Here is a 21,788-nt window from a genome sequence, read left to right as displayed (position 1 = left end):
TCAACAGGGCATACAGATGAACTCTTCCTAGATCTTCAGGTCTAGCAAAGTAAACCTGCTCTCTGTCTGGCCCACAAGGAAGGCTCTGAGACATGGAGGCCCCTACCCACTCACCCTGTCCTGCAGCAACGGAACCAGAAAGGGATCCTGATTTATGTGGGCCCTCAACTCATTCTAGGGCTTTCTCACTGTTTTCAGATTTCTATGCTAACACATTTTAACCTAGTTTTATCATACCTTACCCTACAGGATACCGTATTATGCAGCATAATCATTCACAAGGCACCATCAGACATTCTTGGTGACATATGTTATGTGGAATTTCTTTTAAACAATACAGGGCTGATAAAGCACAGGGCTTGGTATTAAGCACAGCTTCATTTAACATGGTTATTAATGATCTGGAAGAGAAACTGTAATCAGCACGTTAATACCATTCACAGATGATGATATGAAATCAGATGATGTTTTGAAGACCACAGAGGATCAAGAAAACACACACACACACACACACACACACAAAAGAAGATAAAGTACTTCTGTAGAGAGTTTAGAAATACAGGGCTAAAATAACAAAATGTGACTTTCAGCTTGGAAAAATGCAAGCAAATACATTGGGGAAAAGATAATCCAGGAGACCTGGGGATAGCAGTCGACAGTAAATTAGATATCAATTTGCATTGTGATATGACAACAAAAAATCCCCAGTGATTCTGAGTAGAATACTCAGAGGCATACAGAGGCAAACTATAGATCTAAGAGGTGAGGGTCTCTCTCTCCAGCACTGGTAAGAACCCAAGAGGACACAATGCATTGTAGAGAATTGTCAAGGGGGCCTAAGGGAGACAGGAACCAACCCACAGACAGTAATAATATAGTTGCCTCAAGGAGGTGCTTGCCCAAAATAAGGCCCCGATCCTGCAAAGTCAATGAGAGTTGGGTGCCCAATTTCCCTCAGTCACTCACCCTGAAAATCCCAGCCTCAGCATCATAGAAAAAAAACAATTAAGGGGGAAAGGGAAAATCACTGTGTATGGAAAGAGTATAGCTTAACTACGCAGTAACTAAGATGGAGGTATCAATCTGCAAGCATTTGCAGGATAGGGTGACCAGATGTCCTGATTTTTTGGGTCTTTTTCTTATATAGGCTCCTATTACCCCCCCATCCCAATTTTTCACACTTGCTGTCTGGTCACCCTATTGCAGGGTGAAAACACCAAGGAAGATGATTCAGGATAGCTCAATGTCAATATACAGCTGGAAGTGCCTGGAATAAATTAAAGCAAAAGTAAATTTATGAGTAACATCAGGGAAAACATATTGGCAATAAGATTTCACGTAGTGAAACAGTCCCTAAGTGAAGTGACAGAAGCCCCATCCATTCCTTAGGTCATTTAAAGCTGGACTGGAACAAGTACTGGAGAATCTATTGAAGAAACCAATTCTGTCTTGGCAGGAGGATGAATGAAGAGTAAATATAAAATGCCTTTCCCATCTTTAAAATTTCTATGGATTCTTCAAACAGCTCCTTGGCGCTTTCTTTTATGTCTCTTAGATATTTACAGATTTACACCTGTAAACAATTTACTGGGCCAAATTACCCACTCACAAATTACCCACTCATAAAAATAGATAATTTGTATTAATTTAAGCTATTAAACATCAACAGTAATTCTAAAACTATTCAGGGTCAGATATTCTACTCTGGACAGTATACTTAACAATTCTTTTTATGAACAGCAGTGACAGGGTTTAAGCAGGCAGTGTTGTCATCCAGGAAAGAAACAGTGCTCTATGTGTAATAATGTATACATGTTTTTTAAAAAGCCATCTAACACACAGCAGTTTATTAGGGTGAACATCAAACAGAGAAGTTTTACCTTTTGATAAATAATGAAAAATGCAGCAGCACTGTGTCTGGAAGATTTCATGGACAGCTTCTTGTTAACATCTAAGGGAAATTGTTCTGAATGCTCACTAGCTGCTGCATCATTCAGGAGCCTTACACATTTGCTGTCACGTGAACCTCACAACTAATTAGCTCTTTTCTGCTCTGGAAAGGGTAGTTCAGGGAGAGAAAACTTGAGAAAATATACCAGATGTATCATTACTACAGCCACCCAAAGACATCAAGTAATCCTTCGACCTCCATACTGTGAATTATTACCCTATGGAGCTTAGGCAATAATATTTTCCACCACCAAAACCAACTTATCATGCCAGAAGTCAGAAAAAACAGCCTTAAAACAGACGTAAAATGACTGAAATGGACAACTGGACGATAATCTGAGAAAACAGACCTTTTATACAATAATAAATCTTAGAACCTGCCATAGAGATTTAAGTTTCCCACTGACTGACACAGAAGGGCAGACCAACTATTATAATTATTTGTATTATCATCGTGCCCAAGAGCCCCAGTTGTGCTAGGTGCTGTACAAACACAGAACAAAAAGATGATCCCTCCCCCAAAGAGTTTGCAATCAAGTATAAGATAAGAGACAACGGATTGACACAGGCAGATGGGGCAGTGTAAGGAAATTATGAGAGCATGTCAGCACGACAGGCAGTGACCTCTGCACACCAGGAACCTAACCATGGTCAAGTTCTTTTTGTTAGCATCATGGCAAAGGAGAGTCTTCCTCCAACATACTGAATGCAGCTTGAAATAATGTGTGAGACCCACAGGCTGAAAAGGTTGGACCCACCACACTGCACAGTCTCAGCCCCGGAGAGCTTACAGCAAGAAGCCTGCAACTCATTTACTTCAGAGCTGGGAATTGTGGGTGCTTAGCATCTCTCAGCATGAGGCACATACTCACTGCATTTAGGCAACTCAAAGCTTATTGCAAATGTGTGTGTGTGTGTGTGTGTGTGTGTGTGTGTGTGTGTGTGTGTGTGTTTGTTTGTTTGTTTGTGCTGGGGAGCATAAATGGCAACAGAGCAGAGCACTGATTTTGACGGAGGTGACCAAGAGTCCAAAGATTAAATTGAAGACAAGCTGTAGCCAATTTGAATCAAAAACACTGCAGATGGAATTGCAGGGCACTGGTCCAGACTAAGGCTTCCACTGACCACTCCTCTCATGTCATGTTTGGAATTGTTTACAGAAGCTGCCTGCTTGAAAACATGAACAAATGATGTACATTTTATCCTGCCCGACAGCAGTGAAGGTCACATTTAGCCTTCTTGTTGCGGGGAGAAATACTGCGTTAAACAGAGCAGCACAGCATTTATTTTAGGTTTAAGCAATGATACCATCACACAAGCTTTCTCGTACAATCCTCTGATTTACCACCTCATACGTACGTTTTCCAGGGTTTGTTCACTTTTGTTTTATTAAGTAAGATGCCAATATCCTACAGAGTATTGTGATATTGACAGCAGATGATGCTTAATAATGCATTACACTTCCATAGAAACGTGCATCCAGGAATCTCACATCAGAAGATAGACAGGATAAGAATCATTTGTGGAACAAAAGTATTGTTTCCCCTTCTGGAAAAAGCCTAGCCATGGAAGTCGTCTACACTTTGTGAACCGGTTATTTTTATGTATTTGTAGGCATTTCCATGGTGCTCATCATTGTAATATCCGAGTACCTATTGTCACCTTTTTACAGTTTAAAAGGAGAGAGAACAAAAGCAAGGGATTAGCCTATAAAACCAACCTAGAAAGTCTTCTATGTGCTTAAATCTTCAGAAATATAAGCACAACTTCAATAAGAGCTCAAACCACTGCTGCAGACCCTAACGGCTTCATATCAGTAATTAAGGCTTCGCCCTGACTTGATAAATATGCTATAACATATTGATCAAGAGCAGATTACAACATTATATGCATTCATTCCTTCCTTAGTATTTTGACAGCTCCCCCTAGACACTTCTGTCAATACATATAATCTCACATAGTCCATGTCACATGGCAGGGCTTCTCAATAGCTTGCCAAAGCCTCAAGCCACAGTCTCTTTTAGGCATGTTTTTATTAACCAAACATAACCATAAAACAGTTCCTCAGCTCACCCTTTGCATCTCAGGCTTTCGCTGCCGCCCCTCTCAAGGGACCTTGGCAGTCCTGCTTCCAGCAGCTTCCTGTCTCTCTCTGGTTCACTCTCCCTCATCCAATTTCTTCTCACTGGAACTCCCTCGAACCCCTTATAGCAACAAGTGCAGCCCCACCTTAATTGGCCCAACTGGGACCACCTGCTCTGCCACAGGGGAGCTGGACCTAGTTCAGTTATAGGGGCCAACGACTGTGTGACATACCCCGCCATGAACCTCCCTTCAGAAAAGCCTGTCTCTTTCACATACAGGTATTTACACTGGCCTGTGGAGCCCTATCTGGACCGCTCTGACCCCTAATCCAAAACACAAAGTGTCTACGTGAACTCATACATATACATTTATTTATACGTGTCTCCATATTCCCCAAGTTCCCCACAGGCCTTAACACCAATCGGACAATTCATATCTTCACCAGGGATTGTCTATAGAATTTTATCCTCTCTGAGGTTTTGAGGTCTCTGCATGCAGTCTCACTACTTCCCCCTCATGCTCACTGACCATCAGGATCAGGCAACCTCTCTCTTCCTGAGCAGCTGGATATCCTGAAGCCAGCTGCTCTCTCTCTTTCTGGTCCAACGATTTGTAGCTAACATTCTGTGGCCTCCAGTCATTCCAGGAGCTCTCCAGTCCTCAGGACGGCAGCCATAAATCAGGTATCCCTGTTTCCCCTTCCGCAAAAGACCATTGTTTTTGCCCTTGGCCTCTGGCCTGGCTCCCAGCACGCTGATGAAGCTCTGTCTGGGTCCCTACTGTACCCCGCTCACTTAGCTTCAGCCTCTAAGTCTCCACTATACTCTGCCCCCCCTTCTCTCCCTGGAGCCTCGCCAACTCCTGCTCTAGCGTAAGCACTGCTGATTCTCACTCTCTGCCTCCACCCTAACCCAGGCTAATTGCTGTTCCAGTTCTACTGAATGATTGATAATCTTCTCCTGGGAAGCTGAAATCATCTTACCCATCTTTGGGCTCCCATCTGTAGTACTTCAAAACTTTTCCAGGATGACTTGGTCTATGATTTTCTCTTCTGAGCTGATTTGGGAGCATAGCCACCAAGCTGTGAGGTCCTGTAATTTTTGAGCTACTACCCAGGGTCATGTCCCATGCGGGAAGGGTTCAACCCAACACTGGTGCATATGCACCTTCAGAGTCATTCCCAATCTATCTAAGATGGCAGCCTTCATCACAGGATAGGAATCTTCCTGTTCATCACTTACAGCTCAGTAGGCTGCCTGTGCCTCACCAGTCAGGAACGGAGCTACATGGGCTGCTCAAATTGATTCCTACCAGTACTTGCCACTCTCTCAAAGGTTTGGAGGAAGGCCTCCGGGTCATCTTCTGGCCCTAGCTTTGCCTGGCTGGGGACCAGCCAGCCCGAGCTTCCCTCTCCAACATCAACCACATTCCACTGAAACGCTTGGCCCAGAAGCTTCTGCAGCCACTTCTATTGTTGGAAGTGGGCCTCTTGCCTCCACTGTTGAGTGCCGAATTCTGCCTATTGTTGCTTCTGCAGGCTGTCCAACAGCTACCGGAGCACAGTCTGTTTTTGTTGCTGCTGTTCCTGCTGCCACTGTAATGTGGCTGTCTTCTGCTGCACTGTCACCAGTATACGGATGGCCTTCTCCATGATCCTTAAACATTCAAATGAAGTGGAGGTCAGTCAATCTCAAAGGGAAACTTGAAGTCCCTTTCTTGGCTTTCACCAACAATCCTCATTTTCCCCTGGAATCAGAAGCTGATTGAGGCGCCTGCATTATCCATTATGGGTCACATGACAGGGCTTCTCATCAGCTTACGGAGGCCTCAATGACACAACCAGAGTCTCTTTTAGGCAGGTTTCTATGGTCCAAACTTAAACCACCAACCAAAACAAACAGTTTCTCAGTTTACACTTTGCATCTCAAGCTTTCACTGCCTCCCCTCCCAGGGGACTCGAAGTCCTGCTTCCAACAGCTTCCTGTTTCTGCTTCACTCTCCCTCAGCCAGTTCCTTCTCAAAGCCAACCCTACACTGGAATATTGGGAACTCCCTCAAACCCTTTATAGCTGCAACTGCAACCCCACCCCCTCAATTCGCCCAACTAGGAGCACCTGCTTTGGCACAGGAGAGCTGGACCTACTTCAGTTACAGGAGCCAGCTACCCTGTGACCATAAAAATACCCTGTGACCATAAAAATACCATAAAATACCCTGTGACCATAAAAATACCCTGTGACCATAAGATCATAAAAACCAAATCATGTGCTATAACCACAACTACAAGTTTTTTAGTGCTCCAATAGGCAATGTGAAAGATGTACAAACACATTTTGAATACAATGAAGATGACATACTAAGAACAACTCTGGGAAATTGGAAGGGTGGGTTTTTTAACCACCTGGGGGGAAAAGATATTCATGAGCTTCTTTGTTTCATTGCAAATGGAGGAGAGGTTTTGACAGTAGAGCTTCCCCATTGTCAAGTGCATTTTGGAATCTACTCAAGCTCTTGACTTGACAAACCAGAGTGGGAATTCTCAAAACAGCCCCCACACACCAATGTGGAACATACAGCAGGGTTTTCCCAAATGCACAGGGCTTCTCAAAGTAGAAGGAAAAAAAATAGAGTTAATGAATTTCTTCCCCTTTCTTTCCTCAACCCACCTCTGATGGGCTGCAACAAGCACCACAAAGCAGCGCTTTTCAGAGGCTTGTCCCAGTATCTCATTTGTGTGCGTTTCTTCTCCCTCCTTTCCCTCACCATGCTGTGGCAAAAATGAATCGACACCACAGGTTCAACTGCACGACAAGCTGTGCGTAGGTGAAATTCACAGTGTGATGATTGCTACTGGAAGTGCAAATCCAAGTGGGTGAATATTGGCATGAACTGTGCCGTATGTAACTAAGATTAGGACTAGCAATATGGAGAATCCATAACATCCTCTGCAGCCTGGGTAGTTCAATACATCTCTAGCCCAAACATGCTGTAATTACAGGAGGAGGGAGCAAAATACAGATGGCCTTCCTCCCCTATTTCCATCAGAAGAGGTGCCGGTGCTAAAACTCCATTATTCATCCTGCTGAATCAACAACTCATAGGCTTTTAGTGCTGGACATAGGACAGCAGGTTGCCAATGTGTCCAACACAAGGCAGAATAATTTTAAGTCATGGAGAGGGTTTACAATTTGGTACAGTCAGTGGTTCTCAAACTTTTTCAGACTGTAGACCAACCACTTCTAAAGAGAGGAAGATTTTCAAAGGTACCATCTCAACTCCCAGACTCTCAACCCTTGCCCTGAAGCAGCTTCTGTGCTTGGTTATATAAAGAAATAATACTAGGCAGTATTAAAGATGACAAGAGTAAAATGAACTCACTTTACTGTGCAGAGCAGAAGGTGCCTTCTGCTCCCTAATTATTTCTCCCCTTTATCCATACTTTATTTCCTAGGAGTGCACGGGTAGAGTTTTATTGGTTCTGAACCTCCCTTTGTAGCCTACTGCTCTGCAAAATGTGATCACAGTTGAACTTACCCCAAAAGGGATATGAAGCAGCCATGCAGGACAAAAAGGAGCATTTGGAAAAAAAATTTATTTTAATTTCTCAATAAAACCTCTAGGAGCCCTGACAGTGAAAAGAGTTCTAGGCTGGGCTATAGCTAAGAGGCAGCATAACTTGAATCTACCAGTGTTGTTATGACTATAAATTCTTCCCCAACCTCAATACCAAATTTCATTGCTCCTGACCTTCCCTGATGGAATTAAGTCAGGATTCTCAAATTGAGCCCATCAACACCACTCCTGAAAGCAACGCTCTCCAAAAGAGTGCACACAAACAAATTCAGGGACTCATATTCAAAAAGAAAGTGTTTCTGCTCTCTCTCCGCTGTTAATGTTCATAAGGGTCTTTTCAGTTATCTTCTCTTGTGCTAACTGACCATGCAGGGAAACAGTGACGATGACTGAACACAAAGCTCTACCAAAAACAGAGTAAATGGAGAGATTTAGAGGTTACTTTTAACGATAGTAGGTCCAAAGACTCCTGGCAAAACAAGTTTAAGAAGATGTCCCTTTAAGTTGACTGGAGGGGCAGCTGTTGAACAATGCAAGGTATTTTCCCTCAGAATCGCCTGCTCCGGGAGTTCCTCAGAGTGAGAGTGGTCTCTAATTCCCTCAATCTCTGACAGTTCCTACCTGCTCAGTAGGGTTGCCAACACTGCATTTCAAAAATACAGGACAAACCCATGGGCCACATAGGGATGATGGAAGGATGGCCAGGTAAAATCTGAGTGGCGTTTGGCATTGCAACCCTGTACCCCAGGTCAAGTTGCCAACCAGAAGTACTTCCCTCATTGAAATACTGGATAAAAGGCGTCCCGTACTGATTTAACACAGGATGGGCTATTTTTTATTTAAATAAGGGACATCTCTTGTAATATGGCACTGTTGGCAACCCTATTGCTCAGGCTGTTCCCTGCCAGGTCCATTTCTCTCACTCACTTGCAGGGAGCCAAGCACCACTTAGAGCAACACTACTTGCTTCCCTTACCGGCAATCTGGCTATTTGTTTCAGGCAGAGCAAGGAGTGTTGATGATGATCGGACTGAGGCAAGAGAGTGTGCAAGCAGTGTAGGTTTCACCCTGCCAGCAGGCTGGAGGGAGTGGACGGGAATACAAAGGAAAGGTGCAGGTTCAGAGAGGGCAAGGAAGACAATGAGGGGGAAAGAAGGACAAGGAAATCCAAGAGTCCTTCCAGCCCAGTCTGCCTCTCATCTTGAGAGTCTCATTAGTCCCTTGAACTCTGCCAGGGACTTATCACACTGAGCCCCTAGCATTCCAATCCATGGCACTGAGAGAGAGGGACACAACATATCTATTACAAACCTCAACTCTGTGTGTCCAGTAGCACAAATCATGACACCAGCTCACAAGGCCTCACAGGCATAGGATCCCATTGACAGAGCAGAGTTCTAGAGCCCTTCAAAATATGTGGGCTTATTTCTCACACAAGTAACATTGCTCACATGCTAGCTCCACTGAACTTTTATTGCTTCACATGTCTTTGAACAGCCTCCTACCAAGGCTTCACAGTCAATTGAAGTGAAATGAGAAACTGGATGTGATGCAATTTAAAAATTTCGCCCAACAAATGACAGCAATGACAACTGCCAAATAAATAGTCAAGATGTACCGTGCTTTGAAACAGAGGGGAAAAACACATCATTGTCCAGATACCTGTGTCTACAAACTAGCCATATCACTGAGCTGGCAAGAGATGTTTATAGCCCACAAGATGCTTCAGCCTAGATGAGAAAGAAATTGATCTCTCTGCCTCCTCACCTCAGGCACATATTTCAGAGAGGGAAGTCATCTATTTCAAGGCTGCACTATGTGATTATGTAGACAGTGCCTAGCAGATTGTGGGAGCCACGAGAACAGAGATAATAAATAGTGGAAAGAAGGTTTGGGGTTTTTTTAAATGAATTATAGAAAGACCTTTATGTGAAAAACAAGCACACCACTTTTTTATATTGAAATTTCACTTTCAGCACGTTCCACTAAGCCATCCGTTACTGAGCCAAAAACAACAAGGCACAAGGGACTTGTTCAATGAGCAGCAAACAGGAAAGACAAAGATGTGCACAGTGTTTAAAGCACAAATGGTACACACACCTTTGCATTTTGCAGAAGGTCATACACTGGATCTTTATATTTAATGTATAAAATTATATTTGACTCAGCATTGGATACAGTACGTGCAGGAGCCTTGATTTTAAGATTCTCTAGGGAATGGCCGAGTTTCTGCATACATTTCCCCTCTCCTTCAAAAGAGAAATAAAACAACATTTTCCATTTCTACAGAGATTTACATCTGAGGATCTCAAAGAGCTTCACAAAAAGTATGTCATAAATAGATATTGACACTCATTCTACAAGTGATCTACTGAGGCACAAGGAGGTTAAGCAACTTGCCCACAGTCACATAGCAAGTCAGTGCTAGTTCCCATAACAGAGCCCAGGTCTCTACTCACTCTAAAACCCCAGATATAAACACTAGAAATACTGTCTCCCCTGACAAGGAAGCTTTTTTATCCTGCATTGTTCCAGTGTATCCACATCATAAAAACATTAGTGTTTACTCATGAGTAATTAGAGGAAAACCAATAGGCTGCCACTATATGGTGGTGGAATTTATGCAGATCATCAAAGAACAGGACTGTGCATCTCTGTCAACTATCAGCACCATTTTAGCCTTTAACTCAAAGAACTCAGAGGCACGTGTGTTCCAACTGCATTATTCTGCCCAAATAAAATTATTTTTTCCTTTTCCAAGATATGAAACAACAGTATTATTATAATCACAACCACAATGATTTAATAATTTAAACAAAGGCACACACAAGAGGAGCATTTTAACAAGCATTTCATTACTGCTAGAAACTGGATTTCTGATCCCTGAAACTACAAGTACTATTGAAAATTATATGCCAAAAATCCTTAGTTCAAAATTACAATTTAATCATATAAAATACTGTAACAGAGCTGTAAAAACCACTGACACCTTTTTACGTTAAATAAAACTTTCACAGTTAATGAGTTATCTGATATTATATGATTCCCACCAGTGGAAACAGATTACTCACAAAATAGGATATACAATGCAAACAGTGAATTAGGAAGCTATACACACCTTACCCTTCCTCATCCATCTTTAGCCAAGATTCTCTTACCAACTCGGCCAGGGTCTGAGGCTGGAGACTGAAAGAATACCCCACTTGCTCAATGCCCCATCTGTAAGACAGGGACGATACTATTTACAGGGCTATTTTAGGATTTAATTAAACTACACAGAGCCAGCACAAGGTACATGCAGGTGCTTTAAAAACTCTAGACCTGGCTGTGGAGAGAAGTTATTATAGTAAAGACATTTTGGCACTCTCAGCTACAGCCGAAATCTAGTTATTAGCCAAGATCAAGGACTAACATGTTATTACCTAACATTTAATTATACACCCATAAACATAAGCTTAGAGCATATAAGCATGTCTCTTTAGATCTACATTTATTGTTCTAATAGTCCCATTAAGAATTTAAAAAATAATTTTGTATTCATTGTAATAGCACTGAACATGATTTATTTATCTGGCATTAACATCAGTGTAATTTTATTTCCATAGGACTTTTACTATTTCCATATTAATTAAATTATACCAACAAAACATAACATTAATAAAAAACCCAGTTGTAATATTTTATATGTTTAAAATCAGTAAGATTATTTTCAAGTAACAAAGCAAAATTTCATAGAACTAGTTATTTTCTCCCAACCTATTAAACAGAAATGTTTTTAGAAAAAGGGGAAGAGGATGGGATGGGGGGGGAAACCTTAGTATTACAGTACTAACAGTTGCCTTAGATCAGATGAATCTCTCTCATAACCCAAGTAGAGAGAGAGAGAGAGAGAGAGAGAGAGAGAGAGCAATGCAGCTCTTAGCATACAACACAACATATAGCCTACGTATTTTTCTTTTAATGCAGTTCTGCAAGTAAAAACAAGTTGGAGACAGCAGCATGTGACCAGCCAGCCTTCTGCAAACCACTGGCAACTGCTCTGTGGACCGTGATGCTGGAATATCTGTACTAGATCATAATGAAGACACTGCCCCTGACAAGTTTCAAACTTCAGCCATGTTTACAGTGTTATAATAAAAACTTTTCTTTAACCTTATCTTTAAATAGGCACTACCAGGACACCACTATAACACTCAAAAGGGTAACATTTTAGCACTTATCAACAGAGAGTCACCAAGGCTGGAGGACATGCCATTACTACACGAGTAGAGGAGATGTGATCATACACCCAACACTGGCAATTTCACTGAACTGTAAGGGGCTACTTAGAAGAAGTATTAGCTGAAAGCATATGTTTTGACTAAACATTCCGTAGATGTTTCCTCCCCTTCTCCCACATTATGAAATTAACATCAAAATGTTGTCTGAACAAGACGCCATCTTACCTCACCTGATGAATCTGCTTGTACTTTGATACCAAGCTTTCAGTTGCTATGGTAGAGCTGGGTAGTGTGTTTCTTTCTCAGAATCTTTTGTACGTAAGTGGATACAAACATTTTAGTATCTCTTCCCCCTCCTCACCCCACTTTAAGTGCATGTCTACTGTAAGCTGGAGTGAAAACAGCAGACAATTTTAATGGAAGTGAAAGAATTAAATTAACAACATCTTTAAAGTCACTAGAAGCTACACTAATGGGTCACTCAGGACATGGAGGTTACTCATCTGTAACTGCAGGTTCTTCAAGCAGCATGGTCTCAATCTGTATTCCACATGTGGGATACGCATGCGCACTATGCTCTTCAGTCCAGAATTCTTGCAAACAATGTGTATTGGCCCACACATGCGCCATCGCTCTTCCATGCTCCCAACCGAGGGCATAAAGGGTGGTGCAGGCTGACGCCTCTCCAGTTTCCCATTCTTACTGCAGTGTAATGAACCTCCAGCAGAAGGGATGGAGAGTGCGTAGTGGAATACAGATAGGAACCATACATCTTAAAGGACCTCCAGATACAGGTAAGTAACCTTAATTTCTTCTTCGAGCGATGGTCCTTACGTGTCTTCCACACGTGAGATTAACGAGCAGTAGTCAAACAGGTGGTGCAAGGATGCAGAAGTGATGGCTGATCATAGTATTGCTGTCCCCACAGCTGTATCCACAGCTGACGATTGTACCAGGGCGTACTGTCCCGTGAAAGTACACAAAGAGCTCCAAGTAGCTGCCCTACTTATCTCTACTATAGGCATGTCTCTCAGCGATGCAGCTGAAGTAGCTTGCCTCCTGGTGAAATGAGCCTTTGCTCTTTCTTGGGGGATGTGGGGTGGAGAACTAGGTGGTAACAAAAGGTAATACAACCCAAGATCCATTTTGAAAGTCTCTGCACCATATAGGTTGACCTCTTGATCACTCTGCTATGAAACAAATATTTAGGTATGTTTCTACTGTCCTTTGCTCTTTGCAAATAGAAGGCCAAAGCCTTCCGAATGTTCAGAGAACATGCATCCCCCACGTGTGGAATACAGATAGGGGCCATCACTCGAAAAAGAAATTAATCCATCTGAAAGTTTCCATGCACTACAATAAAGTACATATTTTTTTTTGTAAAGACTTATTTATAGAAGGTATAAGTCAACTTAATTGGCAAAACTACCACTTGATTTAGCTTAGCTCTCAACAAGCCCTCCTCAGTAGGATTTTGTATTTGTATGCAACAGATGTTAGGATCAGGGCTGATTCAAGAAAATTTGGCAGGTTCTGCAGAGCTGTTCATTTCAATCCAAAGATGCAGAATCAAATAGTCAGTGTGCTATATGTTTCCACTCACCTGCCTCAATCCCCTCTTCTATAACAGATGAGGATGTGGGGGGGTGTTTCACAGACGAGGGAAGTCAATAGGTAGCATGTCCAGAACTGATGTGGGTATTTGTGGAGGGACATATAGGGTTATTGGCTGGATGCTTTCCATTGAACAGAAGGAGGGGGCAATTATGACAGGCTGGCCTATGGGGCAAATACCCCAAACCCCTACACAGCTCTCGCCTGGCATGAACCCACTCACCCCCCAAGTCAAGTGGCAAGAAAGCAGAAAATGTCATGCTGGCATTTCAACATGTCCCTGGTGAGGTGGGGCACCGCATGACTTGAGGCCACTGTTGGCTGCAGGTTTAGCAAAAATGTCTGAGACTTGTTTCTCTTAGAATATGACTACTTTTAAAAAAATATATGAAAAAAGATGTACTGCTACATTCTACAGCAAGGGTCCCAAGCACTGCAGCTTATACTACCTGGTATGTTTTTTCATTGGTATAATTTAGTTAATATTGAGACAGAGGGAACCTCTTATGGAAATAGGTATGGAGGGTTTTGGATTTTTTTCCCCCATTTATAAAAAGGGAATGATTCTGAGAACACAATCAAGTGGAATAAGTTCCCTACATTATATAAAATTTGCTGACACAGTCACATGCCCAAACACCATCCTCATTTCGCAATGATCACATATTTGCTAAAAGTGTGTTTCTAGATGTTTAGGGAAACAGATTTATGTCTAATGCCAACTGTAAAGGTCCTGTTTTTATAATCCTTTGTACAATAAGAGTTAGGGATGGGGCCAAACCAAAACCCTGGGTCTAGACACCTCAGAACTTGGGACAAGTCTCGATCCAGACAAAAAGCTTTTCATCTTGGCCTTTATCTCTACTCACAGCCATGGTGATGACCTAGGGTTAAGTGTAGCCGTCTAGCGAGACAAAGGGTAATGCACTGAGTACGCCAGGAAATGAAGTACAGATCCCACCAAAACAAAGCGAGCATAAATCTAAACCAGGATTGTATGCAGCCTGTAGTAACCCTGCATCATACTACTGCTTCCTGCTTTCCCACCTTCTGAACTTCTTGGCATCCTGTTTGGAGAACAGGTCTTTGTCCTTGAATAAAAACTGCTAAAGACAGCACGAAGAGCACAAGCACTTCAGTGTTCATTGTACTACAGGTGGCCCCTCCAGTACAATCAGAACGCTGGATTAACAGTCTGTTCATTTTGTTCCAACACAACTCATGCTTTCAGGAGTTTAGTCACGTGACGTAGTAGTGCCCTTTACTCCTATGGACTTGAGTGGGAGCCAGCGGCCCTCAGCAACTCACAGCACCGGGCTCTGTATCCACAGTAAAACGGCTGGTGTACAGTCAATTTTAAAGTTACCTCAACTGCCCACACAGTGAGGATGCACCACCCTGATTCCCAGGAAGTTTAGATGTCTCCCCAGCCCTGCCCCCATTGAATAAAACAATACATCTATCTTATGCCTCCACACCCTTCTGCCAAATTTTAACTCCCACTTGAATCCAAGGAAAGAAGGGGGTGTAATCATTGATTCAAGATGGCAGATAAGTCAAGTGTAGGAATGTAAGAATGGGCTAGGGATTCAAGAGAAATGCCACATAAGTCTGCCTCCACAGGTGGGGGGAAACAGCCATGAGTAAAGGGGAAGTGGTTGAAAATACATCTGAGGGAAGATCTCAGGGCAAAAAGTCGTTAAAGGGCTGAGAGAGAGATCTTACAATCAATGCTTGAACTCTGTTGGCAACTCTCACAATTTTATCACAAGTCTTGTAACATCTGGCATTTTTCTTAAGAGGCTTAGCTCCTGGAATCATGTTATTACACTGCACAACCATCTCAGCTTTCATGTTAAAATGTTGTTTCTTGTCCTCATGGTTGCTGAGAAAACCTTGAAAAAAAAATGAGATACCTAAAACTCATATAGCAAAAAGGCAAATAAAAAAATAATTTACTCTTTTTAAAATTCTCATCATCTTTTGGGGCCAGACTCATGATTTTTCAATGCTTGGGGTTGGGAATATTCTGAGAGAGGGCAGGTATCCGTTGAAGGACAGTACTTTGGCCACTATTTTTAAACCAAAAAAACCCACCCAAAGGCTTATTAATGTTTCAATAAATGTATCAGAGCCGCATTCTACCAGTGCCATTCTATTTTCTTCAGCAGTAATCCAATGCTTATAACTCTTAGTTTATCTACGTTTGAATCTGCTATGATTTTAATTAATGCACCATTTCACATGGACATGATGTGACAAACCTACTGAGCAAAATTCAGATCTGTTTTAACTTCTCTGTGGTCAAAAGTGTTACATCGGGGGCTCTCTGTCCACAAGTCCTATAAATTCATTGCAAACACCATCACAGTGAATGCTACAGCTAAAGAATTTATGGGTACTTTAAGCATCCTCTTTTTTTGGAAATAGGCAAGGGCAAATTTTTCAAAAGTGACTCAAGGCTCGTAAGACACTTTTGAAAATTTTGCCCTTTGTCTAATTCAATGCCATATAACATTATCCAGCCACCCCAGGAGAAAGACAGGAGGCAATGGATGTGGCAATGACAGGAGGCAATGACTTGCCGCAACTTTATTCTCTTGACATATCTGGGAGTACCTAGCAACAAATTGTACAGTACAGGTCATCTCCCTTCCCCTAATGATTTCCACAAAACCCCAGCCTGGCCCCAGCCATCTGGTTGCTGGAACCCCATCGTCCCCCCCTTATAGGAGGTATAAGGGGCTAGAAAAGGAGGGGGTCAACTCTTTGCTGTACCAGATGGAGTCCCAACCCCCCACCCTTCCTCAAGCTAGAAAAAAGGGGTGGTATTTTCATATACAAAATGGATATGAAAAAAGTCTGCAAACTAAATGCCTTGTCTATCCTTGGTCCCACTGGAGAAAATGAGCCCATGCACAGGAGAAGAGATTAGAACAGTAGAAACACTCAAGATTAGGTTCTAGAACCTATCATCCCCACTAAGAGCTCCCTCCCACCATAAAGGAGTACACATTTTCCATCTGGAGTTAAGGAAGCTAACAAAATAAGTATGAAAATTAAAGTGGGGTGAGGAGAGAAAACAGACCATAAGAACATTAGAACAGCCATACTGGGTCAGAACAGTGGTCCATTTAGCCGTGTATATCCTCTCTTCCAACAATGGCCAGTGCTAGATGCATCCCTTGTCATCCAGTTCCAGCTTCTGGCAGTTTTTTCACTCTTTATACTAGTCAATGGCACTTTCTGTAGTGCTCTAGCAAAATGCTGAAAAGCCTGCCCGCTTGAATTCCCTTACAGTGCATGCACTCACATACACAGAAGGAAACACTGGCCCCTAAATCAGCAAGGTATTTCTTTTGCAATCCAGTTGCTTTGCATGCTCGGAGAATTATTTCACCAAAAATGTGAAAACCATTTTCTTCATCATGGAGAATTACTTGTATGTCCAGGAGTACTCACCTTGAAATGAATAATCTGGTGTAGTGCAAGAGGTCAAGAACGCTTTAAAAAAAAAAGAAGTTGCTAACTAGATCTTGACCAGATATAGCTGTTGCCATCTAAAGTGCCAAGAACCCATAGCTTAATGAGTTCCCAATTGCACAGCTACCCTATACAACAAAAATCAGCATTTCAAGAGCCGAATTGAACCCGTACTCTGAAATTTAATCAGTTACGACAGGCCTCACTTTTTCTAAAGATTTCTTCTCCTAAATATTGCCAATAGGCTCTGAACCAAAATAATCACTTTATGAATTAGTGGCACAATTTTCAGAAGTGCTGGTTACCTACAACTCCCTCAAAAGGAGCTGGGAGACGCTAATGACCAGCAACTCTTAAATGTCCATAGTACTTGTCCCAGTTTTCAATTTATGCTAAGCCTGCAAATACATGAGGTTGTTTTGCTGGGTTTTTATTTTTGGTTGGGGAGACGGGGAGATTTAAGACAACTGTTATTTACATTTCTGTAGTGGTCAGTATTGTTTTTTGCCTTCAGTATTACCTATGCCTTCTCATTTCCACAGCAGGACAAAATTCTGGAAACAGGGCAGCTATTGTGTCTTTGGTTTCTAACCTGGTATACTTCAGCCACAACAGTTCTAAAAGGCAGTAGGGAAAAGGAAAACTTGGCATCTCAATAATAGACACAGTCTCTTCTCTAAAACCTGGTTCAAGATTACATGTCTCAGAATGTTGTTTCTTAAGAAAGAGGGATAACAGAGTAAATTGCTCTACTGGGTCTTTCAACATGCAAAATGTAAACCTGTTGTAGGGGATACAACCCAGTTGACTTCCATGTACATGACTAGTTCTAAATTTGTCCCTTTAAAGTGGATATGCTCTGAACTGATTAACCTTTCCCTGGTGTCACTTGTGACACCTCCAGACTGCAAGTGCATGTTACACCCTTCCCTTATGAAAGGGTCCTATCTAATTTCATAGGTATGGAACCAAAACTGGTCCTATAGAATTTAATAGAAAATTAGATCCCTTTTATCCTGTCCCAGGGAAATCATTCTCTATAGGTCTTTTCCTTAAGGGTTTGCTCATCAGGTCTTACTTTTAAAGAAACTGGGCCAAATCATCCCTGCTGTAACTTTAGTGACGTCAATGGAGTTACAGCAGGGATAAAACTGGGCCATTATTTTTATGTCCATGAATTATGTGCCCACTAAGAACAAAATCAGGTTAAGTAAGTAAGTAAGTATCTAAAACCTGTCCTCCAGACACAAAATTAACATCTATATGTAGAATGTATTTTCACCAAATCTATTTCCTGCTGCACTTTTAGAGCTATATAAATTTTATGTCAAATTTGACTTCTCTAGCACTGAGCTACAATGCAAGATTCAAGTGACAAATGGCATTCACACTTTATATCCTGTTTTGATAGAGAAAAGCACCAAGAAAAATCTTTGCAGTTTTATTTAAAGACCTTTTCCTGGTAAATATCTAATAAAAGCAACAATAACAACAAACAGTGACACGAAATTGCTAGTAATTGTTAGTTACTCTAAAGAGATGAGGTAAGTGAAGTAATATCTTTTATGGGATCAACTTCTGCTGGTAGAAAAGAAGAGCTCGGTGTAGCTCAAAAGCGTGTACCTTCTACCACCAGAAGCTGGTCCCATAAAAGATATTACCTGACCTACCTTGCCTCTTCCATATCCCTGGGACCAACACAGAGAAACTTGCAGTGCTGTAGCCAACATTAACATCACACAGCATATCAGCCAGTAATAAAGCCCCAATAGCCTTGTTGTGATCCCTTGTCTCTTAGTAAATCCTAACAGGATTAAATATAAATATCTAAACTAACAACATGAAATAGTAGTTTAAAGACCAACAATATTCTCCTGTGAATACTTATTACCAGAAAGTTTCAAACACCGACACAGAAGGGGAAGACAAAAAACAGGCAGATAGATGAAACAGGCATTTACTTCGATAACAAAAACAAATAAATCATGGCTCAGCACAAGAGAGCTTATATCTACTAATAAAAACCAGCACAAGTTTTCAAAACACAAAATCGTACAGCTCTTATATAATGCATTCCCCCTGCACCCTCTACCCTAATCCCCTCAGCATTAGATATTGCTCACTACCTAAAGCAGGGTACTGGACTAAATGGACCACAGGATGTGTCATACCTGATAAGACCTATAACCAAAATTTTCCAAAACTCCATATTCAAAGGTCTGACTGACACACATTAATGCTTTTGAGTAAATTTACTCATGTGTTAGTGCCACTATGGGCATGGTTAGAGTTACTCACATACACAAATATTTGCAGAATTATGTCCTTATGCTCTCAAGGATAAATAGCTTACTTTTCAGAAGCATCCATAAATGCCAGTGAGGTCAGCAGGAGCTGCACATGTTCATAACCTTTGGAAAATCAGGTCACTTTTCTTAAGGTGCCTACCTTAGAATATTTCTGGCCTCATGTCCCTAGACGAAGCTCTGGTCAGAAAGGAATGGTCTTATTTGGGACGGTCTTTTTTCCATTGTTTTCCCATAATAATTATACTTTTCCCACAACAACCCAGAACAGTTCAATTTAATTTCCGCCCCGCAGCCTTGGAATCAAAATAACTGTAGCTGGAAAACGTGCGACCTCCCCAAGCCTTTATTTACAATATCACAAACCACAAGGGAAGGATCTGGCCAAGTTTTCCAGCTGGAATGGGAATGGCAGAAGAGAGCATGCTCTAGTTTTTGCAACTGCGATATTTTACACATTAAGGAGGGGATGAAATGAATCTGTGGAAAGGGTGAAATCAGAGGCCCCAATCCTGTAATCAGATCCCCACAGGTATATCTTTATGACCACTGAGTCCCACTGAAACTAGTAGGGCTTTGTATGTGCAGATCTGATTGCAAAACTGGGGCCTGGCATGCTTTTTGGGAGGGGTTGTTTGTTGGCTTTGTTATTGTTATCTGTAAAAGAGAGGTGCAGATGTCTGTTTTCATGTTCTTAAATGTTTGATAGTAATGAGTTCTATAATTACCTCACCCTCCAAACACAAGTATGACAAAGGTGCAAAAAAATAAAATAAAATAAAATAAAAAAAATTTAAAAAATGAAAAATACAACCATCCCTAAACAAAATTAACAGAACCTTAGCCAAAAATTAACAAATGAGAGAGAGACAAGCACACAGATGAAGAAAGTTCACATCTATAGGGAGTTACACCAGTAACAGGAAACTACTGTCAGTTGATGTTGCGGTTAGAACCACACCAGTGTCGTCAGCTCTTTCCTCCCCGTTACACTGGGTGTCCAAACAGCTCATCACGCCTAGTGCTTTTACTGCGACAATGAGAAGGGGGGAAAAAGTTAAACACACTCTTATTTCCACTAGAGATTTAAAAACATCAGTGCAGGCTGAAGTCATAGTCTTTAAAAGAGAGGCACCCTGTACCCGATTGCTCACCTCTGCTGAGAACTAATACCATACCCAATTCAATTTGCTCATAATCCACTTCCCTTACCACAAGTTATCCACACTCATGTCTCTCCTATTACTGACTCCTTTCTCCTCTCCAGTCACTGTAACTCAACAGCTGCTGTGCTAACACGCACCACCTTAAACGCTTTTAAAATTGCAGTTCTCTCCTATCTTGCTCAGCTGCATCTCCACACAGAGTCCAGTTCTCTGTCTTTTGGAGAGTGGCTGTCACCCAGGTCTCTGAAGTTTATCACCTTGATCTAAGTCTCCTCGTAAAATGGCTTGCGATACTTCATATCAAAGATTCTACATAAAAACAGATTGTGTTGTATTGATCCATTCATCTGCCTTTAGAGTCATCTTCTAAAGCGGCCTACATCTCACGCTATGGGTGATGCTCAGACCACTTTCCTCAGACCACATAACTGTAAGACTCTTGCTTAGTACAGCATATGCCAAGGGTTAGATTCAGCCCTGGTTTACTCCCACATAGAGGCCCAAGGCTCTACAGGGGAAAGCTTGCTGCAGGGTTGGTTCAGGCAACCCAACTCAGCTGTGCCCACCTGCCTTACTGGGGGCTTAGGGCAACAGTGCAGCCCAAAGAAGTGGTGGTGCAGGCTGGAAAAGGGGGCACAACCAGGATATATGGGGAAGAGCCAATTCAGGTGTAATTTATACTTCCCTTTCCAGGGTGGTTCTATGCATTGTTGTTTTAAGACATGTGAATTGCCCAGAGGGGTCACAGCTTCCCCAGAGTACGAGAGCCCTGCCTCCAATTAGCCGTTCCTGCCCTCCCTCATACCTCACTCCTGCTGCCCCTCCCCACATAACCCCCGACTCCTGGTCTGTCACCCCTCCACACTCCCTTCCTGTACACCAGCTCCCAGCTGCCCTCCCGCCCAACAGAGGTATAGGCAGAGACTAACCGACATGAGTATGAGGGAGGGGAACATTCTCGTTTCCTCCCCTCTGAGGCTCAGGGAAGGGTGGAAGGGCAATGAGGAAATTCTGTCCCTCAGAACAGGTAGGAGCAAGGGAGCAGGGGGACCGGTTAGGCTGCTAGTGCAGCAGGCACTCCGTACCAGCAACCTCTGTCCCCTAGCACGGGTGCTGCCTCCCAGCCTGCACACCCATAGGGTGGAGGCACCACACATGGACACTCAGCCTGCACACCCACAGGGCCAGCTCTGTTCTTGTGAATCAAGCCCAGTTCTTGTATTTTAATTATAATGCCCCCATGGATATGGGATATGGTTTCTCTCAGGTGCTGACCCTGTAAGGTGCTGAGGGCAGTGGGGGATGGAAGATCCTCAGCACCTCAGAGGAGCAGCCTTAAGGGAGCTCCCTCTTCCCCCCACCCCCTCACATTATTTGCTCTGTTTGGCAGT

At 42.4% G+C, this 21,788-nt stretch overlaps 1 protein-coding gene across 23 annotated transcripts in view; it reads right to left on the bottom strand.

Annotated features, from left to right (window-relative positions):
* Window positions 1–21,788, bottom strand: part of PITPNM2 (phosphatidylinositol transfer protein membrane associated 2) — a 214,146-nt gene that overhangs the window by 167,456 nt on the left and 24,902 nt on the right. For 5 of the 23 annotated variants that reach the window (XM_037878644.2, XM_043529188.1, XM_043529194.1 and 2 more), the window contains exon 3: window positions 10,727–10,827. The exons of the other annotated variants lie outside the window; for them this stretch is intronic. The gene's annotated coding sequence lies outside the window, so the exon portion shown is untranslated. The remainder of the gene's footprint in view (window positions 1–10,726; window positions 10,828–21,788) is intronic. 23 annotated transcript variants of the gene reach the window in all.

The sequence above is a fragment of the Chelonia mydas genome, chromosome 15 (genome assembly GCF_015237465.2).
Source record: "Chelonia mydas isolate rCheMyd1 chromosome 15, rCheMyd1.pri.v2, whole genome shotgun sequence".
In the NCBI taxonomy this organism is placed as follows: domain Eukaryota; kingdom Metazoa; phylum Chordata; order Testudines; family Cheloniidae; genus Chelonia; species Chelonia mydas.
Note: the sequence above shows the minus strand (reverse complement) of the source record. Positions and strands in the feature narration are given on the sequence as shown.